This window comes from Plecotus auritus (assembly GCF_963455305.1).
Source record: "Plecotus auritus genome assembly, chromosome: 1".
Lineage (NCBI taxonomy): Eukaryota > Metazoa > Chordata > Mammalia > Chiroptera > Vespertilionidae > Plecotus > Plecotus auritus.
Window position 1 is genome coordinate 57,808,290 of NC_137770.1, and position 25,991 is coordinate 57,834,280.

The 25,991-nt window shown below is 35.9% G+C and overlaps 1 protein-coding gene across 10 annotated transcripts in view; it reads right to left on the bottom strand.

Moving 5' to 3' along the window:
• The window catches only part of TCF12 (transcription factor 12), a 385,291-nt gene that overhangs the window by 136,971 nt on the left and 222,329 nt on the right, over nucleotides 1-25,991 (bottom strand). The window lies entirely within an intron of this gene.

Consider the following 25,991-nt stretch of genomic DNA (forward strand, 5'->3'; position numbering starts at 1 on the left):
TGGATTGTCAAAATTGTCCACTGATATAGTACATAATAAAAAAAAAAGACTTGGAGACATATGGACTATCATAAAATAAAAATGTAAGACATGCCACAGCGGCCAACTCATGTAGAAAGCTTACAACTCTAAATTTGACACCTACTGCACTTTAGATATATCAAACAATTATTGTATCAACAAAGGTAGTTATTAGAAAATACATTAATATTTAAATGTACAATTCTGAGCCCATTGGGATTATTACAGCATATGTCTTAAGAAGCACTATTACTGATGAAGCACATGTTCAGGTAAAGTAATGACAATACAAAAATGCAGATTTATGACAACAGGTTAATTAATGTGATCTATTTGCCTCACATTCTCACCATAAATAAGTTCTACATAAAGAATTTTACTTTGAAAAATATACATATGAAATAAAAAGAAAAATATTGTAACTGTTTAAGGCTATATCCTTTATAACTAAGACTTCTTGTAAGAGTCAAGGTGATATCTTGGGGTTTTGGACACTTTTACTCTTGGAATCTGACCTCACGAAACTATTAAAAGGATTGTTTGCAATTCTGACACATATCCCTCCCCATGCCTCATCAAAATGGATCAGGAACCCTGCTGGACCAAGAAGATGGCAGAAACTGAAGGGAAAATGCCAACTCAGAAAGACTGACAGAGAGATTACTGGGGAAAAATAAAGAATAACTACATTTACAGTTTTGGGGTATTACCTTATTAATCAAATAAATTAAGTAAGTTTATGAGGTATTAAAAATAATAAGCAAATCATTAAGAAAATGCTGCAGTGGGGTACCTCATAAAAATCAATTGTACAGTACCTGGGTCATTTAAGATTTTAAATGACTAGAAAGTTTTATAATTTTTGCCTCTTTGCTTTTATGACATACTATGAGAAGAACTGAGTTGATGCCAAATCTTGATCAGAAATATTACCCCCCCAACTATTCTATTTCTTATTGAGAAAATAAGCTTCACTTTATAAGATTATCTCCATACAAATTTGGCAGCTATCATTAACAGTTTCTTCCCTTCAGTTAAAAATAATCATGTCTCAGATCTTTGGCAGAACAGAAATGGAAGACTACATTAACATTTAAACAAATACAGTACTATAAAGAAAAACAACAACAACAACAAAAACGGTTCTATCAATGGTTTGTCAATCACCACAATGTACTAACAACTAATTTTTGGTTGAAAAACACACTAAGCCCTTTCTACCTGGCAAATTCCTTTTCCTGAAACATTATTTCAAACAACCACTAACGACTTAAAGTTAAGTAACAACTTAAGGACGGTTATATTTTCACTCACATATACTAGTAAAACAGTATTTTCTATAGACCTCTATCTATTGGCTGGAGAAACCTACCCTATAATACTCTCCTGACAGTATGTGCTCTTATGCCACTGATTCAAAATAATGTTTTTATGAAAAAATGGCCAGACAGAGATATTTTGGAAGATATAGCTGGCTCAGTACTTATTTCTGCAGCAGTACAGTGACTACCTGAAAATTTCCTGCAAACTAAAATATATTACTTTCAATGAATTATATACTATTTAAGAAATTATTATTGACTTCATGAGTAACAGCATAATTAGAACAGTTTCCCTATTTATCTGACAGCTAATATTACTTCAATGTTCAATTTGTAAGGCATACTGATTTGCATTCATTAATTCAAATTCACAATCTATTATATAAAAAACTCCATGTGCTATATTTTAAATGGATAGCATTAGACTGGTTTTTCTTATACAATAAAGGCTTAACCTAAAAAAAGAATTCCTGGATGTTTAAAAAAAGTTATCTAGGCCAACTTTACTATATTTCAAAATTATATATTTCAATATGCAAATCATGAGAGCTTTTCCATATTTAGTTTTCAGAGAAACAATATGAAACCATTATACAGGCAAATCTAAATATTTGTATACAAATCTAAATTTCATCACAGTTCTATGAACAGTCTTATCCTCCTTGGCCTTGGGTATCTTTGAAACTCATTTTTTACCCTAAACTCACAGAGAAGCTTTTCCTCTTTTTTCTTTTCCTTTTTTTTTTTTTGTGGGTGAATACTACCAAAGGTTTAGTACAATTTGAATCATACTAACCACTGGGAGAAACATAAAATACCATCCTACAAAGTGAGCAAACCTGTAATGCCATTGGGTACATCAGAGCAGAGACCTAGGAATTCTGATTACTGTATTCATCTCTTGGCTCTTGACGCTCTCTCACTGAGTGAACTGGGCAAGTTAAAAGTCCCTTATCATTAGTGGTCCCACTCACTCTTAGGAAAATCAACTCAGTAACATGCACCCCACACACGCCTGCAGTTTAATTAATGCTTATAATACACTTGGAAATTCTTGTAAGAAAGAACCTAGGCCAATGCTAACCATTAGAATTACAGACTTCATTTTGGTAGCAATCTGCTCAAAACTTACAGAAAAAAAATCTAAAAAGGATTTCAAACCAACAGACTATTTTTTAAACGAAAGAAGAGAGAAAGGGTTTTTAACATAAATGCCTGCCTATTTTCTTTGCAACAATTTGTTTAAGTATTATTGGCTAACACTTGTGCCAAGCACACTGCTGGCTACGTTGAAGATATTTAAATATCTAGTGCCAACAAGCACAGCTGCTGGACTCTCTATGCCCTTCTCTTGTTCACTCCATGCCAAATTACTCACACAGCTATGAAAGATGAAGCTGAAGCATAGGAAAATGCCAAGTGTGAGTGAGATTAGTAATAAACCAGAGGATCACTATAGACGTCAGTGATTAGCAAGTTCCCAGTTGTAATCACTTTTCTAACCCAGCCTTTATCTCATTACTTATTCCATCTTAACTTTACACCATCTTCCTGTGACCTGCAGGCATCAGAACTGTAAGCACCTAGGTAATTTCCAATAATTTCTGCAAAATTGCTAAAGCACCAATAAAGTATGTTATTATCCTTGACAAGAGCACATAGTCAGACCTGGGCAATCTGAATAGACTTTAGAAATGACTTCTTGAGACTAAAACCTAAGACAAAGTAGTCCAGGAAGCAAACATGCACCTATCCAGTTACTTTTCACCATGCTCTCCACCCCTTCTCGTAAAATCAGACTCACATTAAATATAAACAGAGGAGGATGAGAAGGTTTATACAAAAACAGTTTGCCTTTCAGCCATCAGAATGGCCAGAGAGAACAATTAAAATGCAAACTTCAGTATGACAGGTTGAGGTGGGTAGGATGTTAGAAATTAATGAACAGAGTAAGATCATTTTTATCAAATTCAGTCATTTATCAAAACTTTCTGGACCACTTTATGGTCCAATTGTGCCACATATAGAATATATAACAAGGTATTCATTATAGGTAGCTCAAAATCTAAACTCTACTTCTCTGAGACAGTTTACTTTATAACTGCATTTTCTAAACTGTCCCTGGAATCATATATACATCTATATTGCATTATTGCTTTTCCTTAGGTTAAGAATTTAAGTGTGTTTTCTCACTTAATGTCTCCATACTTCTCCAACCACATTGTTTAGAACTCAGAAACAGAGACATGTCATTTTTATAGCAATCCAACAGATTACAGAACTAGGAATCATCTCTTCATCTTGGTTGTATTTCAGGAGAACATGGTGAATGCATAGTCTCTAAAAATAATAAAGTAACCTTTACATCACAATGTTTTTTATTCCATTCTTAAATAAAAAATAATTTGAAATAATTCAATTGATGCTTTACAACTTTCTAGGGATTAAATAAATTGAGCCAATCCTTCAATACTTTAATCGTGACTACTCCCTTACCTATCCCCCGCAAAATCAGGTAAAAATCAGATCACCAAACAATTTGGCTGGGAGAAGACAGAAAAACATATTATCAAATTATCTTTGTAATCACACACTTAAATAATCTACTCCTTCTGAGGTATTGATTGTTTCAACCAAATTCTTGTATGACTGCTTCTCTGAAAAATTTCTTGCTTTATACAATAATAAATAGAACATAAAAGTCTATTATTGTTAGTTCCCATCATTTTCTCACATCTTTCTATAGTTTGGCTGTTTAATTTAAACCACAACCTTACCAGGCAAGGTCAGTATCTGAGTCTGTTTTTTATATGGCACCCAGGGACCAGAAGGCAGATGCCACTTGTTCAGAGAACACTGATCTGGAATTCTAGACTTGTTTTGTTTGTGTGCCAGGAACAGATTCTACTCCAACACTCTATCTATGGCACACAGCCATGTGGAAGCAGAAAGACAGTTTAACAGAACTGTGCTCTAAAATAGCGGATAATAAATGATTGTTAATTAGCTAGTTTCCCTTGACAATAAGAACTGGAACAGAAAGAAAGGAACTAGTCAATGGAACTGCTACCATTCACCAACTATCTGGTCAGAAACAGTGACTGGAATGAAACAAGCAGAGAGAGTCAGGAGGATCTATTCCTGTCTCTGCTGTGAACTAGCTGTGTGACATAAACAAGTCACTAAACTTCCCCAGGCCTCAGTTTCTTATTGGAGAATGGGTTATGGTGGGACAAGACTGAATTAGATGATATCTGTTTTAATATCCCATGAAATTGATACCTCATTTATTTTGCTATTCATCAGGCATCCTCTTCTAACAGAATGCAAATTTGGGCACTGCCAGTAGTAAAAGGAAAAGACAGCTGCTAAAAATGTAGGGACTTTTGGAATAATGACAATGTTCACTTAAAAAAAATGAAGTTTATAAGCAGCTCATCATACATTTCTCTAATACACTATGAAATATTTAACTATGAATATGGGTTGGTGAATACAGCAAAATGAAGTTAATGTACTCAGAATTACCAGGACTTCATTATACTCACATTAAGAAAAACTCTTAAATGTTAATAAAATTTCTCACTGGAATGCAACACCCTCCACCTATATAATGTAGAAAGATAGCACACTTTGTATACCATAGAAAATATACAAATGTAGAGCAATTGAACAGAAACTATTCTATTTTATTGAAAAGATGAAGAAAGACCAAAAGAGAGTCTTAAATCCCCTTTGTGGTCTACTAAGATTTAAATACGATTCTGAACAAAAACAGATCCAGAGACAGAGAAACATCAATCAGAACGTCAAACCTCAGGGAAGGTAGGGGTCGGTGGGGGTAAGGAAGAGAGATCAACCGAAGGACTTACATGCATGCTTATAAGCCTAACCAATGGACACAGATAACAGTGGGGTAAGGGCATGAATGGGGGGGTTGGGGCGTAATGGGGGAATAAGGACACATATGTAATACATTAATCAATAAAGAAATTTAAAAAAAAAGAAAAGAAAAGATTCTTGCTACATAATAGGTACTCTGAGGGTAAAATACAAGACATTTAGTCTTCATTGCGTGGCTTCCAGTATTGGAATTTACTGCCATCTTTTCTACCTTTGCAGTTTGAAAACAAGTAAAGGCTAGCCTCCAGTTTTCCCTGGGTTATAATCCAAAGTTAATTTGTGAGTCAGGCATAACTCAAAATGAGTTTTTAAAATACCAATTCATTATATAAAACTATAGAAGTCAATTTAAGTCACAGTATGTCTGTTTAAAATATCTGCTTAAGGAAAAAGCAAAGGAAGAAAGTAAAGAAGGAAAATATATATAGTAACAAAATCAGGGAGGAGGCATGGGGAAATGGTTTGACCAGAGGTCTTGGATATAGACTGACTAGGTTTAAATTCCCACTCTGCTTTAACTAACATTACCTATCTTCTCTGTCCCTTAATAGTTGCCTCAACTGTTACATGAGATAACGGTTTCATCTCACTGGGTTTTACATTGTGTAAAATGTACTGACATATAAAGTACTTAGAACAGTGAAAAACACAAGGGCTAATTATATTAGTTATTATTTCTAAAATGAAATATATTGATTGTAAAATCCATATATGTGTATTTTTAATATTAGTGCCAAGGAAAAATTCTTAAATAGAAAGGGGGCGGGGAGGAGGAGGTAGATTCCACGTAAATAATTTAAAGGGAACTCCTGAGTATTTTCAAAGTTTTAAAAATTCTTTATGTGTGTCATTTCATTAAAAGCTAATGGCTTCACTCTTCTCTTAGCATTAATGAATGGGTATATTTCTAGTACTAATTGTATAGTTAATCACAATTAAGTTTTATTCACAGCTGAATTAAAGAGGAAGAAGATTTACCAAAGAATGTAAGATCTGGAAAAGGTGGTAAGGGATTTGAAGAGAAATGAAAGCAAGAATAATCTAAAGTGAATTTTAACAGAGTTGTAGATTCTATAATATAGGGGAAAGAGGGTAGACAGGCTTGGATGTAATCCTTAATCTTATTTCCTTTTTCATGGGGGTTGGGGAAAATGGTTATAGGAGATTATCTTGGGTCTGTTGATTCCAACTCACTGCTTCAAGATAACTTGGTGGTTGAAGTTCATGGGGGATACAGAGAGGGACCTTCCTTATTAGGTAAAAAGGAGGTGTAACAGTGTTACACTGAGGAGGCGTTTGTTACACAATGTTAGCAATGAATAAACGGATATGATGTTCACTATTGCAATATTTTTATGTAGGGAAAAACCTATTCCTAAAAATATGTACAAAACCCACTGGAAAAACAGAGAATGAAAATGTCAAAATCTTTGAAAAAATATCTTGTCTCTATGTGCTTCATTTTGACTATTTAAATTTAATGTCATTTTTAATACAGCTGGATTTAAATCTTACCATTTTGTGAGGTGTTTTTTTTTTTTTTTTTTTCTATTTGTCTCATATGTTTGTTTTTAACCTGCTTTTGGATCGAGTGTTCCATTTAGTCTTCTGTAACTCTTGGCTTTTACTCTTTAGTGTTTGCCCTCAATTTACAATATAGTGTATCTTTATTGATTTTTCTCTTTTTAAATTAATATTTTTAAACTTTTTCCTGACACCATTTATCCCCTCTATGTCCTCTTATACCACATAGTATATATTTAATTGGCAGGGTCTACCTTCAAATAATAATGTAATGGTGTAAACCTTACAACAACATATTTCCAAAATCTTCCCTTGCATCCTTTGGGTTATTATTGTCATACATTTTACTTTTGCATATTTTATATACCCCATTTATACAGTGTTGCTTAGACACTTATTTTGTAGTGTGATTAAAAATGAGTAAATAATCTTTTACCAGTATATTTACATTCATTTTTTTTCCACTTCTGGAGCCCTCATTTCTTTGTGTAGATCAGGGGTTGGCATATATGACCCATGAACCAAAGCTGGCCTGCTTCCTGTTTTCGTAAATAAAATTTTACTGGAACATAGCCATGCTTATTTGTTTATGAATTATCTATGGTTGCTTTTGTGCTTTAATGACAGAGTTGAATAGTTGTGACAGAGATAGTCTGACCCACAAAGCCTAAAATATGTAATACATGACCCTCTACAGAAAACAACTACTAAGTCCTGGTGTAGATCCAAGTTTCTGTCTGGAATCACATTCCCTCTGCCTGAAGAACTTTGTTTAACAATCATTGTAGTGCAAGTCTGCTGGGAATGGATTCACTCAGCTTTTGTATCTGAAAAAGTCTTAACTTGGCCCTCATTTAAAAAATAAAAGTATTTTCAAAGGATAGATAAATCTGGGTTGACAGTTTTAACATTTTTTAATACTCATACTTTCTATAGGTGTGGTGTAGTTTACTTTTATTTCCCTGTACATACTTATTTTTTCTGTCTCTGGCTGCCTTCAAGATTTTTTCTTTATTGTTGGCTTTCAGTATTTTGAACATAATATGTCTAGTTGTGTGCATGTATTTTGTTTTTAAAATCTTGGATAATTTTTTCCCTCTCCCTCTCCACCTGAGACTTAATCACATGTATTAGGCTTTGACATGTCCTATAACTCTGTCAGCTATCACTCTTTTTTCAGTGTTTCAGTTTGGATTTCTATTAACCTACATCAAATTTACTGATTTCTTCTGCAATTGTGTTGTCTACCGACGATCCTAATGGAATTCTTCATCTCTGACATTATGCCTTTCATTTCTTGCATTTCAGTTAGATTCCCATTACTTCCATCTATTTGCTAAAAGTTACCTATTTGTGCATGTTGTCCACCTTTTTCTCTAGATCCTTTCACATGTTAGCCAGACTTACTTTAAAATCCTTGTCTGATAGGTCCAACATGAGTCTTGAGTCTTTTTCTGTTGATTATTGTGCCTCCTGAGTGGATGTCTCATAGTTTTGGTTGAATGCAGGATGTCATGTGTAGAAGAAGTAAACAGTATTTAGGCCCAGAAATGAGTATTCCTCTTCCTGTATAAAACCCTTAGTGTGAGAAAATTAGCCAAATCAGGAATTTAGGTGAATGTGATTATTGTTGCTGGGCTACCTTCAGTTTACCAGAGGCTTAAACTTCCTCTAGTGATTGGCTCTAATGTCTAATGCTTATCATGTGGCTGGGGTGCTGTAGGATTTTTCTCAGGGTTAGTTTTTCATCCTGGGCTTTCAACAGATCATATAAATCTGTGTTCCTGAGTGTGTCTCTCCTTCATGGTCTTGCCCCTCCCCCAGTGGTAGACTGCTGTCACTTTCCTGTCCTTTGTTCCTTCCTCTCCCTATAAGCGCAAAACTGCTTTTTATCTGACGTTGACCTTGGGTTAAAGTCAACCCTCCTTGACAGGAAGGAGACCTGTGCTTGGTTTAAACTTAAGATCATAGGTCTAAGACTAGTTTCCTGTCCTCCCCCTCCGCCCTCCCCAATCACAATAAGTCTTAGTTTATTTCCTTTGGGCAAGAGGCTTTGCTGACCCTCCTAAAGTCTTTCAGTATCTAGGGTCCAGGGAAGCTGGCAGGCTTTTCTGTCTTTCCCACAATGGCAGCTGATCAACACCTGCATCCCTATACCATCAACAGGAATTCTCTTTAGACTCCTGCCCTACCTGTAATTGTTCTTGGAGATTTGAGGGGGAAAAACTTGAGGGTGAGTGTAAAGTCCCCTTTTCAACTGTTTTCTTGTTAGATGCCCCCAGCTAGTTCAAATTGCTATGTTGCTAGGCCCACAATTGGTCTTCTGTTAAACCTTAAAATTTTAGCTGATTCCCCTTACACACTTTTGTTGTGACTGATAAGACACCTTATTCTCCCATGCACTACCACAGGTAAGGTAGTTCATATGTCCCATTTCTCCTTGGAATTCAGGTCATATGACTGCATTGAGATTGCAGCTCTCTTATCAGTTCAAAAAAGAATTTAGAATTGTATCAGGCTTTTAAATTTTGTTTTCATCGTTAAAGAGTGGAAATGGCATTCTTTGCATCTCTCTACAATCTACACTGTAAGTAGAAGCTAGATGTCCTCTGATCTTCATTTTTGATAGTTTCCATGTATGCAAATTCACTGATCCTTTCTTCTGCAGTGAAAAATCTGCTGTTAAACCCATCCAGTGTATTTTTCATTTCAGATATATTTTTCATTTTTAGAAATTCCATTTGGTTTTTCTTTTTTATTCTTTTCATTTCTCCTCTCAACATACTTGTGTTTTCCTCTAGATATTTGAGTTATGGAGCATATTAATAATATTCATTTTAATACCCTTGTTTGCTAATTCTATCACCTCTGTACTTTACTGACAAATTTTACTTGTGGTTACAGAGTATAGTCTTCTGCTTCTTTTGATAGTAATTTTTGGTTTGATGCCAGATACTATGAAGTTCACATTTTTGGGTACTAGATTTTGCTGTACCCCTTTAAAGAATGTTGAATTCTGTTGTGATAAGCAGTTAAGTGACTTAGAATCAGTTTGATCCTTTTGGAGGGTTGCCTTTAAGCTTTGTTAAGGAAGGTCCAGAACAGCCTTCATCCCAGGGCTAATTTAGCTTCACCAACACAACGCCCTTCTGAAAACTCCACACAATGCCATTTATAAGCATATCTTGAAGATAGTACAGGTTTGATTTCAGACCACTACAATCAAGCAAATATTCCAATAAAGTGAGTTACATGAATTTTTTGTGTCCCAGTTTATATCAAGTAATACACACACACACACACACACACACACACACACTGACACACTTTCTGTAGTCTATTAAGTGTGCAAGAGCATATGTCTAAAAAACAATGTACATACCTTAATTTAATGCTTTATTGCTAAAAAAAAATGCTAACTATCATCTGAGTCATAATCTTTTTGCTGGTGAAGGGTTTTGCCTTGACATTGATGGCTGCAGACTGATCAGAGAGGTGGTTGCTGAAGGATAGGGTGTTGTGGCAGTTTTTTAAAAGAAGACAACAATGAGGTTTGCCAAATTGATGGATTCTTCCTTTCACAGACGATTTCTCTGTAGTATATGAACCTGTTTAATAGCATTTTACCAAGTAGAACTTCTTTCAAAATTGGAGTCAATCCTTTCAAACTTTGCCACTGCTTTATCAACTAAATTTATGTAATTTTCTGAGCCCTTTATTGTCATTTCAACAGCATCTTCTCTAGGAGTAGATTCTACCTACTTTCTTTGCTCATCCATAAGAAACAACTCCTCATCTGTTAAAGTTTTAACATGAGACTGCAGCAATTCCATCACATCTTCAGGCTCCACTTCTAATTCTAATTTTCTTGCTTTTTCCACCACACCTGCATTTACATCCTCCACTGAAGTCTTGAACCCTCTAAGTCAAGCATGTCAAACTCACGGCCCACAACAGATATTTATGCGGCCCAGCCAATATAACAGTATGTAAGAAATGTTTTAATAAAAATTTTGTAACTCAATTTTTACAATAGCTTCTTATACATAATTATTAATAACGAACTACAACGTTCGCTGATGACTGATTACTATAATCATGTTGCATTCGTTTCCCTTATGCACAGGCACACCATTTCTCTCCACTAATACTAGCAGCGAATATTTTAGCAGCCGATTGCCACATCATTAGTCTTGGACTGACTTGTTTTGTATGCACAACAGGAAATATTTTGCTTATGGAGAACAAGAAAAATAGGTTTATTTGCATTATGCTTATTAATTTGTGCAGTTATTCAATGTCTGGTAAGTTAATGTTCAAGAAAAAATATTAATTTTTATTAGTGTTCTATTATTTTTTTATGTTAACGATTATTCATTTATTTCAGCCCTTTGTATTCAGCATGCTCTATTGAAATAAATCTACGTTTCTATGAAAATTGAAGCTTTTGGTTTTTTTGCAACCCACATAAACTTAAACCTTGTTTATCTGGCCCAAGTTAGCCTTTGAGTTTGACATACTTACTCTAAGTCAGTGGTTGGCAAACTCATTAGTCAACAGAGTGGCAAACCGCGGCTCGCAAGCCGCATGTGGCTCGTGAGCCGGTTTGCCGACCACTGCTCTAAGTCATCCATGAGGGTTAGAATTAACTTCTTCCAAACTACTATTAATGTTGATATTTGGACTTCTTCCCATGAATCATGAATGTTCTTAACAACAACTAGAATGATGACTCCTTTTCAGAAGGTTTTCAATTTATTTTGCCCAGGTTCACTGGAATCACTAGCTATGGCAGCTATAGCCTTATACAATGTATGTCTTAAATCAAAATTATTCCCTGATCCATGGGCTGCAGAATAGATGTTGGGTTAGCAGGCATGAAAACAACATTCATCTTGTTGTACATCTCCATCAGAGCTCTTGGATGACCAGGTGCACTGTCAATGAGTGACATTTTGAAAGGAATGTTTTTTTGGGGGGCAGCAGATCTCAATAGTGGGATTAAAATATTCAGTAAACCATGCTATAAACACATGTACTGTCATCTAGGCTTTAATGATCCATCTGAGAGCAATGGCAGAGTAGATTTAGCATAATTCTTAAGATTCCCAGAATGACAAATTAAATTAGCATTGACTTTGTCACCAGCTAGATTAGCCCCCATCAAGAGGATTAGCCTGTCCTTTGATGTCAGACATTGACTTGTACTCTCTAGCTATGGAAGTCCTAGATGGCATCTTCTTCTAATATGAGGCTGTTTCATATACATTGAAGACCTGTTGTTTAGTGTACCACCTTCATTATCTTAGCTAGATCTTCTGGATAACTTGCTGCAGCTTCTACATCAACACTTGCTGCTTCACCTTGCACTTTTATGTTATGAAGACTGCTTTTTTTCCCTTAAACTTCGTTAGCTTCAAACTTTTCTGCTGCAGCTTCCTCACCTCTTTCAGCCTTCAGAGGGTTGAAGAGAGTTAGGGCCCTGCTCTGGATTAGGCTTTGCTGTGATTGGTTTTATCTTCTATCCTGACCACTAAAACTTTCTCCATACCAACAATAAGGCTCTTTCACTTTCTCATTATTTGTGTTTGCACTGGAGTAGCACTTTTAATTTCCTTCAAGAATCTCACCTTTGCATTCACAATTTGACTGTTTGGTGCAAGAGACCTAGCTTTTGGCCTACCTCGGTTTTCAACATGCCCTCCTCACTAAGTTTAATCTTTTCTAGCTTTTAATTTAAAATGAGAGAAGTACAACTATTCCTTTCACTTGAACATTGTGAGGACATTGCAGGATTATCAATTAGCCTAACATTAATACTCTGTCTCAGGAAATAGGGAGGTCCAAGAAAGGGAGATGGGGAAGAGCCAGTTGGTGGAGCAGTTAGAACACATATAACATTAATCAATTAAGTTCACCATCTTATATGCAGTTCTTGGTGCCTCAAAACAATTATAATAGTGACATCAAACATCACTGATCACAGATACTAAATAAATATAGTAATAATGAAAATGTGACACAGAGACAAGAAGGGTGTTCGGAAAATGGCGCCAATATACTTGCTCCAGGCTGGGGTTCTCACAAACCTTCAATTTGTAAAAAAAAATGCAAAATTACAAAGTGCTATAAAGCAAAGTGCCATAAAATGAGTATTCCTGCATTAGGAGTTCTTCCATTTTGGTTGGCTGACAGACCTATTCTCAGCTTTGTGTGAGTTTCAGGAATTATTCAGCCTATTCCTTTCAAGTGAGTCTTTCCTGGTCTCAAGTTAAATTTCCTCTCATGCATGCACACACAGACCAGTACTCTACCAAAGACTTGACGGAACCCTTGAATTCTGTTGTCTCCTTAACTCAGTAAGACTGCTGGACTCTGTTTGATTTCCTCTCCCCCTTACTGTGGCCTATAATCTTCCTCCAAGTAGTCAGGAAACTGTGGGACTCACCTTATTTACTTCCCTTCTCCCATGTACCACTATTTGAAAACGAATGGTTTAATTGGAAACTTCTTGGAAATTCTTCCACCAGCCCCTTTCCTACCCCAAAGAATAAAAAAGTATTCTCATGGTCTTTCTCTAGCAAACCCATGTTTATAGGTCAGAAAGCTAAAATACAGTAAAACTTGACTCCTATAAACAATAAAACTTGACTCCTATAGACTTTCTGATAAAAACAAACAGAAAACAACAACACCTGCTCAGCGAAGTGTGTATGGTAGAAGATACCATAACCCAACACAATCCAAATGTTGCTATCTTTACATTTTGGAGTAACTTTTTAAAAAAATATTTTTTTAAATTGATTTCATAGAGGAAAGGAGAGGGAGAGATAGAAACATCAATGATGAGAATCACTGATCGGCTGCCTCCTGCACACCCCCTACTGGGGACCAAGCCTGAAATGCAGCATGTGCCCTGACCAGGAATCGAATCATGACCTCCTGGTTCATAGGTTGACACTCAACCACTGAGCCACACTGGCTAGGCATATCTTTTTTTTTAATCCTCACCCAAGGACATGCAGAGAGGAAGAAAGAGAGGAAGAGAGAGAGGGAGAGGGAGAGGGAGAGGAAGAGGGAGAAGGAAGAGGGCAGAGGGCAGAGGGCATAGGGAGAGGGAGAGGGAGAGGGAGAGGGAGAGGGAGAGGGAGAGGGAGAGGGAGAGGGAGAGGGAGAGGGAGAGGGAGAGGGAGAGGGAGAGGGAGACGGAGAGGCAGAGGGAAGAGGGCAGAGGGCAGAGGGCAGAGGAAAGAGGGAGAGGGAGAGGGAGAGGCAGAGGAGAGGGAGAGAGACCAGAAACCTATGTATGTGCCCTGACTAGAAATCAAACTGGTAACCTTTCAGTATACAGGACATGACTCAACCAACTGAACCACTCTGGCCAGGCCATTTTGAAGTATCTTAAATTAAATACATCCTACACAGCTAGACTTTACCATAATATAAATTGAGTTTGATAAACTATTAGAAAATTTAAAAACTTTGCTAAACTACTTTTGTTTTTATGACATTATAAAGAGGTTCTCTTATTTCTAACCTCAGATGTTTTATTTCTAAAATACTTTGAATTCCACTAGGTCTGCTGACATATTTGAATCTAGAACAAACTGCTCTGAGAATATGATCTCCTGCACTAACTACTCACAATATTTTTAAAAGGTTAAAAAGCTGGCAATTTTCCAGTTCTTTCCATCATTTCTGTTATGGAATACAATGTCCAGTTTGTAGTTTCTCCTCTATTTTCTTTTGGCATATTGACTAAGTATTTTTGTGTGTGCAGGTCTTTAATTCCTGGCCCTATTGTATGTGATTTGATACTACTACTACTACCACTACACACACACACACACACACACACACACACACACACACACACACGCATATATGCTGCAGATACTATAGCATTAAAATATTTGTAAAAAATGCTGTTATTAAACTATTTTCTCTTAAAGGTTATTGCTTCCTAAGAGTATCTGTTTCTGACTATGTTAGCTATTTACATTTTTTTGGACACATTTTTCCTGAATTGCTTTTTGTCTACGTCAGACTATATTCAGTAATAAAAACGACTGATTTCATTATAATATTTTGAAAAAATATTAAATAACAATAAAACTCACACTTAAAATTTTAATTTTGAAATAATCCTATTCTTTCTCAAGAGATTCCTACATCCTGGCAACATAAACTTAGATTCAGGACTCTAATCCTGTATGTGTCTCATGTAAGAAAATTGGTCATGTGCTACTTAATCACATTGCTTTAATGTCCATTTTAACATTGTTGTTGTTTTCAATCTTGTTCATAAAATTGTATTTTGTTTCTTAAACATTCTAAATTCAATCCCACTGAAGGCTAGCCTCTGCACGAAATGTTCTTCTGCCAGAACATGCAGGTCTCTGCTCAAATGTTACTTCCTCAGAAGAGCCTTCTCTGACTATTCCTTCTCTATTATGTTTTATGAAGTCATAAACATTTGCCTGTTTCCTTTGCAGACGTGATATAATTTAGCTGATAACCTTTGGTAAAACCATCATAACTCACTTTTTTCCCTTTTTGTAATATATAGAAACTCTGCTTTAATCTGTATTGCTACTTTATTTACATTTTACTATTATTTTTATTCTACTATATCACATTTGCTCTAATTGAAACCAAAATTCCTTTGCATTTTCTGTTCTTGTAACATGTGTTTCCATTCACAACTTTATGAAATATACATAAGGATTTACCTGCATGTTCATAGTTTTTAAAATTTTATATTTTCTTTCCTTCAGACCATACAAAAATCTTTTGTGTTTTAGTAAGAATTTCTTATTTTGGATAAAGTGCTCTCTCCCAATATAAAATGCTTTAAAATATTCTAAATGAAAGTTTATAGCAGAAAAGTAGCATATATGAAAAAACAAAATAAAAACCCACTATTCAGGGATCAGAAGCAATTGTTTAATAGGATATAGAGTTCCCAATAGATATCTTAAGATGAAGGAGGAAGTTCAAAGATATCTCCTAAAGAGTTAAATAACTATTATGTTGATGTTCAACAAATACCATGCTCACTGGAATTCAACTTTCTAGCAATAATAAGAAGCTTAATAGCAGAATATACAGATATAGTCTTAGTATTGAGGACAGAAGTGATCCAGAAATGATGGCATTTATTCCACACTTACTTCCTCAACTTTTTTGGATTATATTCAGTCTATATCTATTTTAGGAACTACTTTGGATGGCCCTTATGTTTTATGCAAGGAACCGCTATTTTCCCAGATGAATAGAATATCCATTCTCTGGCTCCAAGTTTCCATGACAATAAAAACAAAACATTCATCAGCACCAACTTGGTATTTGATGGCAAATGCAGCTGCAAGTTTATAACAGTTCAATCTTTATCCCAACTCTTTTCTGTAGAATAGAGGCACTGTATTTCCCCAAAGCAACTGAATTGTTTTTACAGTGATTCTCCCCCTTCCACAGACCTAAACACTAACAACTAAGTGTGTTAAACAATCTTCAAATCATCCACTCTTCCCCACATCATGCCAAATACAATGAAAAGTTCCTGAATTTTGCAACAAGCACATTTGATCTGTGAACTCTGAAAGATTAGTTGGTTTAAGTATTACGTAACAGCTGTAGAAGAACATAAAGTGTTTAAGCCTTCATGATAACCACAGAAAAGATAAAATTTTGGAGCGACATTCACTGTAAACAAAAACCTGTTAAATTCAATCAGATAATGGTAAGACAGTGCCCCCTTGTGTCTTGGTATTTCTGCCTTGACTAAATCCAATATAATTTCCTTAGAATTTTATGATATAGATTTGAATAATTTTTATATCATAGAGATAAACAGGTAACTAGCAGCTTTGCTAAGACAAAACCTTAATGTATCAAAATATAAAAATACTGGCTATTCCAATTTCAGTGATTTTTACATGCATAATCTGCAATATGAGGAAAATGTAATGAATTTGGCCAGATTCAGTAGTTGTTTTTTATTTTAAATTTCACATTTAATTTACATTAGTAAGAGAGGTTGACAAAGTTTTAAAAGGGAAAAGAAAAAACTCAGCATCAGTTAATTTTCCTCTGGTAGTTCTTCTCCTCTGTAACCACTTTACACTAATACTGGTTACCTTCATTATCACCTTGGGACAACTAGTGAGGTCCAAGCTTTACTCAGATGGAACACAGTTTGCACTAAATGGAGACAATTAATGTGAAATTTTAGAAGGTATTTATAGTGACAATATGAGCACTTTTCTAAGTTACATATACTTTTATAAATGAAACATACAAGAAAATATCTATGTTTTAACCCCATTCAAAATGTAATACTCAAAACTGCAGGCCTGGGCATGAAGTTTGTAAAAAAGCTGAATCTCAGTTCCTACCAAAATGATTTCAGTAAGACCTGAGATTAGTGCTTGCATTTTGGTGAGATTCCCCACAAGATTCTTATGGGCATTAAAACTTGAGACACTCCCTGCTCTCCTATTTCCAACTATCAAGAGGTGAGGGAGGCAGGGAAGGAGGAGACCTGATTGACTATTTGGACACAGGGATTTAGAGACCAGGTGGATTCAAAGAAAGTAAGAGAATCAGAAACAGCTTTGGAAGGTAACATTGAGTATACAACCCAAGCTAGGTAAGCCTGCTTACCTACTGCAATTGCAATTATTTTCCAATCTCTGAAATCACTATTTTAAAGCGAAGCAACAACTAAAACTCTGCCAATTAAGAGTTTAATTTGGGTGATCAAAAAAGAAACTTTCAAAATACAAACAATTATGTAAAAATTTTAAGTCTATCACTCATTATCAATGATGCCTACTACATATTTGTACATATCACAACCCATATTTACTATACATTATCTCAAATATTTGATACTCACCCTGTCCTGATAAGCAAGTGTTATTTCTCCCATTTTATAAATGAGGTGACTGAGACTCACTGAGATCAACTAAATCACCCAAAGTCTCACACATAGTGAAGGTTGAGTAGACCTAAGATATAGGTCTGATGTCAAATTCTAGGTTCTTTGCACTGTACCACACTACCATTACTCCTTAATGTGAATGAAGTCTAATTAGATTGCTTGTCTCTTAAGAGAAGCCGAATCAGTATACTGACATCCGGTAAACATTGAAGAAAACTGAGATATCTCTGGACAGATATAAGAAGAACATTATATCTGAAGATTTAAGTAGCATAATAGCACTGGTCATATGGAAACTTGGAGTAAGGGACTCTAGAAGGAGAGAGGCGGGGGGGGGGGGTGGTTTGTAGGCATGAAGGTGGGAAGATTCCAAAAATAAATTATACTGATAAAACAGGTAAACACTATGCCTGACCCTATGAGGCACTAAAGAACTCTTTCTCTAGGCACTCCTTTAGCTCTTCGTCTTTGTACCACAATTATCCTCTTTCTGGATGCAAGTTCAACTACATGACATGTCACTTTCTTGTAGACCAGTTTGAATACCTACTCCTACTACCTCTAACACTGTACTTATGGGAAAAGATGTACAAGTTCCAAGCGACTGGCAAATTAGTTTTTAGAAAACACAACATGTTCGTGTGTTAATAAAGAATTATTCATCTTCCCAGTCAATAAGAAAATATCTAGTTACACAACTGAGGAGGCAGATGATCAAAATGGAAGAAGTGGTGGATTTACAACCAAACAGATTTGGGTTTTAATACTTGCTTCACCATTTGGTGTGGGATGTTGGATCAACTTAATCAATCTCTGATTTTTAGTTTCCATATTTTTAAATGCTAAGGAGTTAAGATTGGTAAAAATAATATTTTCTTTTAGCTCATTCTATATTTTGATTTTTCTACAGTAAATGTGTATTACATTTGATCTAGGAAAAAGATATTGTCATATGTAACATAACACAATTCTTATAAACTACAATCTTTAAAAGAATTCATGTATGTAATTATACATGAATATTATAATATGTGTATTAACATAATCATCATTACAAAACAATCACCAGGAACACAAATAGAATAGCAAAGCATAAAAACACAAGAGCTCTCAGTAATTTATGTAGTAGTCCTACTTATTTACACATTTATATTAAAGAGCAATGTTTCATCAAATTACAGTCATCCTTAGTATCCAACAGGGACTGGTTCCACCCCTCCCCTCAGTGAATAGCAAAACCTAAGGATGCTCAAGTCCCTTATTAAAATGGCATAGTATTTGCATATAACTTGTGCACATCCCTTCTATACTTTAAATCATCTCTAGATTACTTATAATACCTACTACAATGTAAATGTTATGTAACTAGTTGTTATACTATATTATTTAGAAAGAGAAAGTCTGCACATGTTCATACAAATGCAACCATCCTAGGCCTTACTACATAGCACATGTCAGCAACGCATAACATTTCCCTTCCTCCTCCCCCCAGCCCCTGAATATTTTTTTTTTTTAATTGATATTTCACAGAGAGGAAGGGAGAGGGATAGAGAGCTAGAAACATCGATGAGAGAGAAACATCGATCAGCTGCCTCCTGCACACCCCCTACTGGGGATGTGCCCGCAACCAAGGTACATGCCCTTGACCGGAATCGAACCCGGGACCCTTCAGTCCGCAGGCCGACGCTCTATCCACTGAGCCAAACCGGTTTCGGCTACCCCCTGAATATTTTCTATCTGTTGTTGGTTGAATCTGCAGATCTGGAACCTGTGAATACAAAGTGACAATTGTATTTTCAAATAAATTCTGGAATATAATTTATTCTGGCTCAGAATTTGAGCCTATTTGTATTACGTATCATCTGTTTCTCTTTCTGTCACTTCCATTTTTAGAGTAAACAAATTCTAAAAGATAAGTTTAGGATGTGCCTCACATCCATTACTTTCTTTCCACCCTTAACCACCACCATCTTATTAGTTCAGGTTCCTATGGATGAATAACTAAGCAATTATCTCTCAACTGATATCCTCACCTCTGTTTCTCTTTGTTCCCATCTATCATCCTATATAACAGTTGTCAGCAAACTGCAGTTTGCTGCTCTGTTGACTAATGAGTTTGCCGACCACTGCTATATAATAAAGAGCTAATATGCTAATTAGACCAAACAGCAGAATGACCGTCCAGACAACCTCTGGACAAAGCCAGGGCTGCAAGGGCCGGCCGAGGCTGAGAGGGCTGGCCGAGGCTATGAGGGGCTGCAAGAGCTGGCTGGGGCTGCAAGGGCCAGCCGGGGCTGCGAGGGCCAAGCCCCTTGCATGAATTTCGTGCATCGGGCCTCTAGTCCTATATAATAAAAGGTTAATATGCTAAGTGTCTGACCCTTTGATCGTTCACTATGATGCACACTGACCACCAGGGGACAGATGCTCTGACTGGTAGGTTAGCTTGCTGCTGGGGTCCAACCAATCAGGACTGGGCGAGACAGGCCGGACATGCCCTGGAGCCTTCCCGCAGCCCCTCACAGTTCTGATCATGTACCAGTGGGGTCCCTCAGCCTGGCCTGCGCCATTTCACAATCCAGGACCCCTGGATGTTGGAGAGCGGGTTTTGGCCTGATCCACACAGGCCAGGACAAGAGACCCCATCGGTGCATGGATCCATGCATCGAGCCTCTAGTACATTGATAATAAACTTATATTCAAGAGCACTTTCTTCACTACATTCCACTATTCAAAACTGATGAAAATTTCCCAATGCATGGCATACAAAATCCATTTTGTAAAAATTATGACATTCCAAGCTCTCCATATTCAGGTTCTAATCTCATCTTTTTTTGTTGTTTTGTTCTAATTTTGAAAAAGTTCAAAGCTTTTACCACATTAGTAAGAGAGTTTGTCTTTTCTCTATACCTGGAGGTAATGCAACAACTTCTGGGCCCACAGTTAAAGCTAAAAGCAATCTAAAAGTTGTTCACAGAAAATGACTGAGACAGTAAAAACATTTAAAATCATGGGTTTTGAAGGGAGAAATATTTCTGGAGAAGAAAAGGTGATAGCCTTGCTTTAAATATCTGGAGATGCCATAGTTTGGTGTGATCCCCAGAGCATAGTTAGGGCCAAAATAGGAAAATTCTAGGGAGACAGATTTTGTTTTTAAGCATATTATAAAGCATACTGTTCTAACAGAGATACCCAAAGATTAAATAACTGCCTTGGAGAAAAGTAAGTACTACATTATTGAAGATATTTGAAGCGTAAGTTGGACAACACCTTCATGGAGATGTAAAGGCAGGCAAAACAGTAAAAAGGAGAGTATTGGACTTGGAGTCAGAAGTCACATATACTGGTTAAAAGCACAGGTTGTGGAATCACAAAGACCTGGGTTTGCACTGTAAATTGTCAATTCTGAGTAAATTAATTACCCAGATCCCTCATATGTAAAACAAAGACACTTGTGTCTATCATATAGAACAGTTGCGTGAATGTAATGCATTAATATACACAAAAGGCTTAGTGGCTGTCACAAATAAATACTTAATAAATGTTTTGTATTATAATTACATGGTACTTTGTAATTAACAAACTCTAAGATATGGAAGGTTTTATTATTAGGTATTAGCTCCATAAATGTAGGGATTTTTATCAATCTTGTCCCCTTTGTTTTTCCAGTCCTTAAAACAATGCTTGGTGTTTCAAGCACTTGATTTACAAACATTTGTTAAATAAAAGGAGATTAAAGTACTACTGGTTGTTGGATTATGAACCATTTGAATGTTGATAATTTATTCCCAGCCATGTGGTATTAGTGAAAGAATATCTTTATGTTAATAACCATAATCCTTGGCATTGTATATTCAACATATATCTACTTAGGACTTAATTCATATGTCAGGCACTAGGTGTTCCTCAATACCTGGGTTTGGAGAGAAAATAATGAATTTATGTTTATCAGATATATCAACAACAAAATGTGTATAGGAGAGTCATCCAAGAAAATCATACTTTTTGATGAAGCATTTTCTTAATTATTAGAAATTTATTCTAAGGAAATGACCAAGTTAGGACAGACAAAACTTTGCACATAAAAGAGGCTCAATACAGAACTGTTTATAAACAATTTAAATTGCCAATAAAAAGTGAAGAGTGGGAAAAATTGCATCATATACAACATGATAGATTACCCTAGAGCCCTTCAAAATCATTTTTATGGTAAGTGCTTATTACATAATATTAAGTGAAACAGCCAAATACAAGATTGAAAGAGATAAATTCTTATCTATAAAAAAGTGTGCAAAAGGGAAAATTGTCATCTAATTATATGGTAGCTAGACAACTGCAAAATATGGGGGTGTCATAAAAATCTAAGGAAATGCACACAATTGATCCAAAAGTATTAAAAATTTTGCTTAATATTATACCTTAGTACATTCTTTTTCTTTTTTGTTGTTTAAAATATTACATTTATTAGTACATATATCTTTTTTTCCCCATTGACCTTCCCCCAGCCTCCTCTACTTCCTGTCACATGCCCTCATCCCACCACCCCACTGTCTTGTGTTCATTGGTGTGCTTATATGCATGCATACAAGACCTTTGGTTGATCTATTTCCCTCCCTCCCCAACACTCCCCAGCCTTCCCGCTGTAATTTGACAGTCTGTTCGGTGCTTTACTGCCTCTGTATCTATCTTTTTATTCATCAGGTTATAATGTTCTTTATTTTCATAAATGAGTGAGATCATGTGGTATTTTCCTTGCATTGCCTGGCTTATTTCACTTAACATAATGCTCTCCAGGTCCATCCACGCTGCTGCAAATGGTAAGAATTCCTTCTTTTTTATAGCAGTGCAGTATTCTATTGTGTAGATGTACCATAGTTTTCTAATCCACTCACCTGCTGATAGGCATTTAGGCTGTTTCCAAATCTTAGCTATGGTGAATTGTGCTGCTATGAACATAGGGGTGCATATATCCTTTCTGATTGGTGTTTCTACTTTCTTGGGATATAATCCTAGAAGTGGGATTACTGGGTCAAATGAGAGCTCCATTTTTAGTTTTTTGACGAAACTCCATACTGTTCTCCACAGTGGCTGCACCAGTCTGCATTCCCACCAGCAGTGCACGAGGGTTCCTTTTTCTCTGCATCCTCACCAGCACTTGTCGTTTGTTGATTTGTTGATGGTTGCATTCTGACAGGTATGAGATGGTACCACATTGTCATTTTGATTTGCATCTCTCGGATAATTAGTGACTTTGAGCATGTTTACATGTGTCTCTTGGCCTTCCTTCTGTCTTCTTTCGAAAAGATTCTATTTAGGTCCGTTGCCCATTTTTTTATTGAATCATGTATCTTCCTTTTATTAAGTTGTATAAGTTCCCTGTAGATGTTGGAGATTAAACCTTTATCAGTGATAACATTTGCAAATATTGTTGTCCCATACAGTGGGCTTTCTGGTTGTTTTGTTGATGGTTTCTTTTGCTATGCAAAAGCTTTTTATTTTGATGTAGTCCCATTTGTTTATTTTCTCTTTAGCTTCCATTGCCCTAGGAGCAGTATCAGTGAAGAAAATGCTTCGGCATATGCCTGAGATTTCTCTGTCTGTGGATTACTCTAGTATTTTTATGGTTTCATGTCTTATGTTTAAATCCTGTATCCATTTTGAGTTAATTTTTGTGTATAGTGTAAGTTGGTGGTCTAGTTTCATTTTTTTGCATGTATCTGTCCAATTTTCTCAACACCATTTGTTGAAGAGACTGTCTTGACTCCATTGTATGTTCATGCCTCCTTTGCCAAATATTAATTGAGCATAGTGGTTTGGGTCGATATCTGGATTCTCTATTCTGTTCAATTGGTCTATATGTCTGTTCTTGTGCCAGTACCAGCCTGTTTTGAGAACAGTGGCTTTGTAGTACAGCTTGAAATCTGGTATTGAGATCCCACCTACTTTATTCTTCTTCCTCAAGATTGCTGTGGCTATTCGGGGTCTTTTTTAATTCCAGATGAATTTTTGGAGAGTTCTTTCTAGGTCTGTGAAATATGCCGTTGGTATTTTAATGGGGAGTGCATTGAATCTATAGATTGCTTTGGGTAGTATGGACATTTTAATGATGTTGATTCTACCAATCCATGAACGCTGTATATTCTTCCATCTGTTACGTCTTCCTCTATCACTTTTTTCAGTGTCCTGTAGTTTTCCGCGTATAGGTCTTGTTACCTCCTCAGTTAAGTTTATTCCTAGGTATCTTAATTTTTTTGGTGCGATGGTAAATGGGATTGCTTTTTTATTCTCTCTTTCTGTAAGTTCACTATTGGTGTATAGAAATGCCATAGATTTCTTGGCGTTAATTTTGTGTCCTGCTACATTGCCAAATTCATTTATTAAGTCTATTTGTTTTTTTATGGAGTCTTTCGGGTTTTTTATGTACAATATCATGTCATCTGCAGATAAAGACAGCTTTACTTCTTCTTTTCCAATTTGGATGCCTTTTATTTCTTCTTCTTGTTTAATTGCAATGGGCAAATACTCCCAGTACTATGTCAAACAGGAGTGGTAAGAGTGGGCATCCCTGTCTTGTTCCTGTTCTTAGGGGAAATGGTTTTAGTTTTTGCCCATTGAGTATGATGTTAGTTGTGTGTTTTTATATGGCTTTAATTATGGTGAGGTATGATCCTTCTATTCCCACCTTGTTGAGAGTTTTTATCAAGAAAGGATGTTGGATTTTGTCAAATGCTTTTTCTAAATCAACTGATATGACTATGTGATTTTTATCTCTCAATTTGTTTATGTGATGTATCATGTGTATTGATTTGCGGATATTGTACCATCCTTGCATTCCTGGGATAAATCCTACTGCTCATGGTGTATGATCTTTCTGATGTAGTGCTGGATCCGATTTGCTAGAATTTTGTTGAGGATTTTGGCATCTATGTTCATGAAGGATATTGGCCTGTAATTCTCTTTCATTGTGTTGTCTTTATCTGGTTTTGGTATTAGGGTGATGCTGGCTTCATAGAAGGAGAGTGGAAGTGTTCCTTCTTCTTGAATTTTCTGGAATAATCTGAGGAGGATAGGTTTTAGTACTTCCTTGAATGTTTGGTAAAACTCTCCTGTGAAGCCGTCTGGCCCCGGGCTTTTGTTTGCCGGAAGCTCTTTGATGACTGCTTCAATTTCTTCCATAGTTATTGGCCTATTGAGATGTTTAGATTCTTCCTGATTTGAGTTTTGGAAGGTTGTATTTTTCTAGGAATATGTCCATTTCCTCCAGGTTGTCCAATTTGTTGGAGTAGAGTTGTTCATAGTATTTTTTAACAATCCTTTGTATTTTGGTGGGGTCTGTTGTTATTTCACCTCTTTCATTTCTGATTTTGTTTATTTGGGTCCTCTCTCTTTGCTTCTTGGTGAGCCTGACTAGAGGTTCATCAATCTTGTTTATCCTTTCAAAGAACCAGCTCTTAGTTTAGTTGATCTTTTGTATTTTTTTTTTTTTTGGTCTCTATGTCGTTTATCTCCGCTCTGATCTTTATTATTTCCTTCCTTCTGCTTACACTGGGCTTTTCTTGTTGCTCTCTATCTAACTCTTTGAGTGCAGGGTTAGGTAATTTATTACCATTGTTTCTTGTTTTTTGCAGTAGGCTTGTAGATCTATGAACTTCCCTCTCAAGACTGCTTTCACTGTGTCCCATAGATTTTGGATTGTTTTGTTTTCATTGTCATTTGTTGCCATGATGTTTTTTATTTCTTCCTTGATCTCTCTTGTAACCCAGTCATTGTTTAATAGCATGCTGTTTAGTCTCCATGTGTTTGATTTTTTTTGGATTGTTTTCATTGTAGTTGATTTCCAGTTTTATGCCACTGTGATCTGAGAAGATGCTTGATATGATTTCTATCTTCTTGAATTTGAAGAGACTTTGCCTATTACCCAACATATGGTCTATCGTTGAAAATGACCCATGTGCACTTGAGAAGAATGTATGTTCTGTGGCTTTGGGATGAAATGTTCTGAAGATGTCAATTAATTCCATCTGGTCTAGTGAGTCATTTAGGATTGATGTTTCTTTGCTGACGTTTTGTTTAGAGGATTTGTCCAGTGGTGATATTGGGGTATTAAAGTCTCCTACTATGATTGTATTGCTGTCAATCTCTCCCTTGATATCCTCCTGGAGTTTTTTTATGTATTTGGGTGCTCCTTCATTGTGTGTGTATACATTTACCAGAGTTATTTCTTCATGTTGGATTGTTCCCTTTAGTATTATGAAGTGGCCTTCCTTATCTCTTGT